The sequence below is a fragment of the Octodon degus genome, unplaced genomic scaffold (genome assembly GCF_000260255.1).
Source record: "Octodon degus isolate 3935 unplaced genomic scaffold, OctDeg1.0 scaffold00430, whole genome shotgun sequence".
Lineage (NCBI taxonomy): Eukaryota > Metazoa > Chordata > Mammalia > Rodentia > Octodontidae > Octodon > Octodon degus.
Window position 1 is genome coordinate 201,569 of NW_004525006.1, and position 4,403 is coordinate 205,971.

At 37.7% G+C, this 4,403-nt stretch overlaps 1 pseudogene; it reads left to right on the plus strand.

The window, feature by feature from the left end:
* The first annotated feature begins 1,755 nt into the window (after nt 1-1,755).
* The window catches only part of LOC101584418, a 30,545-nt pseudogene continuing 27,897 nt past the window's right edge, over nt 1,756-4,403 (plus strand).

The following is a 4,403-nucleotide window of genomic DNA, read 5'->3' on the forward strand; positions in this document are numbered from 1 at the left end:
TCCTTATATCCCCTTCCCGGACCTATCAGTGGGCGCCAAGTACATCGCCTGACGTGGGCAATAGGCCAATAGTCAGCTGCCTTGTAGGGCTATGCAAACCAATCAAATCTTGCCAGCAGGGACCAAAAGCTATACAGGAAACAAGACTCGTAGCAGAAGCTCCAGCGGGAGGGGCAAGGCTGAGGAGCAGGGCGCCCGCGCCCGACAATTATGCAACTAAAACTTTTGAATAAGGTAACTCAAAGAAGGTCATTTGTAATTTAATCAGAGAATTTCCTTTTTTTGTTCTAAGTTTTTATTAGTACATGTTGTATTTCTTGTGGGAAATTGGTATAGGTACATAATACATCTTTTTTAAAAATTTTACCATGCAGTTTCTTTTTTTCTTTTTTGCGGTACCAGGGATTGAACTCAGGACCTTGTGCTTGCCAGGAAAGCACTTATTCCACTGAATTATCTCTCCAGGTTCCCCTTTTTCTTAAAATTTTGAAGAGAGAAAAACGATAAAAATGATACAGAATTTCAAAACAAGATGATAGCAAATTGATATATTTGTTTCCACATTTCCTCTAGAAAAATTTGCTTCTGGTATTCTCACCAGAATGCAGATACAAAAACAAGCACTTTATCTTTCACTTTATTCTTCTCTAATTCATGAACTGCATCTTTAAATAAATTCTTTAAAAATTCATTGTGTACTTGTAGTTAGTGATGTTGAACTGGTTTCATGCATTGTTGGCCATTTGCTTCTTTTCCTTAAAGAAATTTATATTCCTGTCTTTTGTCTACTTTTGAGTTGGGTTTTCTGTTATTCAATGATGGTTGTAGTTCTTAGTATGTTCTGGAGAGTAACCTCTTACTGAATTTATGATTTCCCAATAATCCAACAATTCTGCGGGTTCCCATTTTATCCTATTAATAGCATTGTTTTCATTTTACAAAAGCTGTCAAGTTTGACCTAGTGTACTTGACATGCATTTCTTGTGCTTTAGCAAATGCCAGAAGTGTTAACCTAAGGAAGAGTCACTGGTGGCAGATAAAGCCTGCTCTGGCCACTGGTTTAAGTGAGGGAATTGGAACCAAAGCAGGCAGCTACTTCTACAACCCAGGAGCTCATCACGATAGTGTTAATATAGGGGCAGGAATAGCAAGGACAGCAGGGCACTTCAATAATTATGAATATTGCTTTGCATCAATTGAACTTTTATGTGGTTGTAATCACCATTTGACTCTTTCAGAAATCCTATAAGATTATTTTAGCTTTTAAGGAAATGCTTCCGTGGATTAAAGAAGAGTACAGAACTTTCCAGTCTGTCATTAATCTTAATTATCTGGGTTTTTAATCCTATCTCTATGATTTAGTCATTTAGTCCTTGTATAATGCAATCATCTCATTTGTGAAGTGATTAAAGTAAGGTCTAATTGTAGGTAGTATAAAATATTAAATATACATGATTTATTACAGTGTATTCCCAAATTATGGAGATGATTGCTTGGGTTTTATTATTACTATTGAAATAAACTTTGGAGATATTAATACCGTATATTTAATCCAAATCATCATTAAAGACTTGACAGAATGATGGAGGAAGCCATCTGCATCTGCTGACATTAGGTTCATGTTCCCCCATAGACAGTGCAGAAGCCTTGTCTGCCTTGACTTCGTTGGTGCTCTGATACATTTGAGAAAATACTTTTTAAATTTATTTCTAATCAGAGGGCTTTTCTAGGTTGGAACATTGCTATGGTGCCTGCAGTAAAAATGGAGGCCCCCATCTGTCTGGTAGAAAACATCAATGAAGAGATGACAGTGAACAAGGAATCCATAGAGATTCTTGAGGAGATTTCTCAGCCGGTGGTGGTGGTGGCCATTGTCGGACTGTACCGTACGGGGAAGTCTTACCTGATGAACCACCTGACTGGACGGAACTGTGGTGGGTGTTATCATGGGGGTCGGAAACTGGCTCCATCTCAGCTTCTTTCTTCTTATTCCCAGGTGGAACAAAAGAGAACCCAACTCTTCTCAGTAAAGCAACTTATTCTAATTCTCACCAGCAAATTTTTACTTTGCTCTCATTCATTTCCATATTCTTTATTGTCTTTGAGCAAAATCTCTTCTTCTAATCCTCAAAATTATTCTCAATCACTGACACTTATGTTTCTTTTCATTTATATTTTGCTTCATGTAGGAAATATTCTCATCAATACATAGAGATCTTTGGGCATTTGTCTAAAAATCCTTTTTTGAGCTTCACATTCCATTGTGATAATCAACCTTTGTTTTTGTTTTGCTTTGCTGTTTAATACAAAAGTATGATTCCAATTTCCATGTCCTGCTTCTCTTCTTCTATAGTCTCTGCTCAGTTTGCTCCTCTGTGACTCAACCTAACCCTTCTTTCCCAATGCTCTTGTTGCAGTTGGCAGTGAGCTCAGTTTTGTCTGATTCATGGATGCTTGTGCCTTGAACCCTTGCATATCTTCATTGCCATGTTTAATACTCCTTGCTACTTGGTAGGGAAATCATTTTCGGAGATAGTGAAGAAGCAACACCTTGTCTGCTGAGGTACTTCTCCTCCAAGAAGCCTGAGGTCAGAGTCTCTATGCTGTTGTGGAAGCTCTGATGTCTCCATTGTTTCTCTTCTTCCCTTCAGGCTTCGTGCTGGGATCCACTATTCAATCTCAAACCAAGGGCATCTGGATGTGGTGTATGCCCCACCCCATCAATCCAGATCACATCCTGGTCCTTCTGGACACCAAGGGTCTGGGTGATGTGGAAAAGGTGAGGCAGAGAGAGGCATACATGTACTTTTTTCACTATTTGTACATTTATTCATCAGATAATAATACTAAGAATACAATAGTAACATGCTATATTGAACCACAGTTTAACCAAAACATAGACATGTACTTTGACTCCAGATCATCTCCCTATCTTTTCCTAATTCTTTGGAATTTAACTGTTGTGGTCTTTTTGTGAAATCAGAAACTGAACAACAGTAAAAGATGTAAACCTTATTCCATTTAATCTCACTTCTAGATAAAATCAGATATGTTCCTTTAAGTAAAATATTTTTTTAATTACTTGACCTTGATGTTAGTAATTTGATTCAATTTAAGTGAAGCTTATTGAGCAGCTAAGTCCCAGATTTATGAGTTTAGTAGTATAGATATTAGTGAACATAACAAAGGTTCTGCTCCACTGGGCCCTTCAGCTACAATTAGGAAACCTCACATCTTTACATGGTGTATAGGAAAAAAAAGAGTTGGAGAGAGCAAGGTGCTGCCTGTGTGGTGGCTGGCCCCTGTGCATTCTTTCAGGAGAAATGTGGCTGGAGCTGCCCTTTGAATTATCTTTTGTTGGGCATGGTGTGCTGGGTCTCTGGTGGTGATTGATCGCTTTAATTGGCCTTGGAAGCCTTCTCAGGAAGAGCACTTACATGTGGCACTCTTGTGCATCAGCATTGCCAAGAGCTAGGGAATGAGTTTGACCATCCTGGGAGGTGATGAAAACATACATCATGCTTCACAATGTGCAGTGAGGCATGAGGAGGTCTTTGAAGGAAAGATGGCCAGGAGTGAGCTTCATTCCAATGTCTGATTAAGGGCTTCTCATCCCCATTCTGAGCTACCAAGTATAATGTATATTTGGTGTTAAAATTTCATATGGTGAATAACATTGACTACCCATAGAACTCTGTAGAAGTTTCTGAGACACCTCTGATATGCTGCTCCTACAAAATATATTTTGTCTTATGATAAATATTGTAAGTTCTTAGTATCCAGCTTCCTAAAAGTAGGTGAACTAAATGTCATATCTTTTTTCTTTCTTTTGTGCTTGAGAATATTGTTTAAATTTATATATTGCCAAGTTGTGTCTTAAAAGGAGTTAGAAATTCTGTTTATTCTTCTGAAATGTATTCAGCAAAAAAATACATGTTAGAGACATAAAGTTGATGCTTTGCTATACATTATGAAATGTAAACCACAATTAAGCAGATAAATATATAATAGTCAGATGCAATGTTTCATTTTTTTAGTGTAAATACCTGGATTGTAGTCTCTTAGCTAAATTCAAGTATGTGATGTAACATTGTTAACTCTAGTTACTGTGTGCTCCTTAGATCTCGGGAATTTACTTACTATGCACAACTGAAACATTGTTCTTTTTGATCATTAGTGTCCATTTATCCCACCTTCAGGCTACAAAAATAATCCATTGTCTTTTCTGTTGACTGTTTTAGATTCAGCTATTCAGTGAGATAGTGCAATATTTGCCTTGTTGTATGTGGCTTATCTCACTGAGCTTAATACCCTCAAGTTTGTACTTGTGGATGTAAGATTCCCTTCCTTTCCCTTCCCTTCCGTTCCCTTCCCTTCCGTTCCGTTCCGTTCAGTTCTGTTCC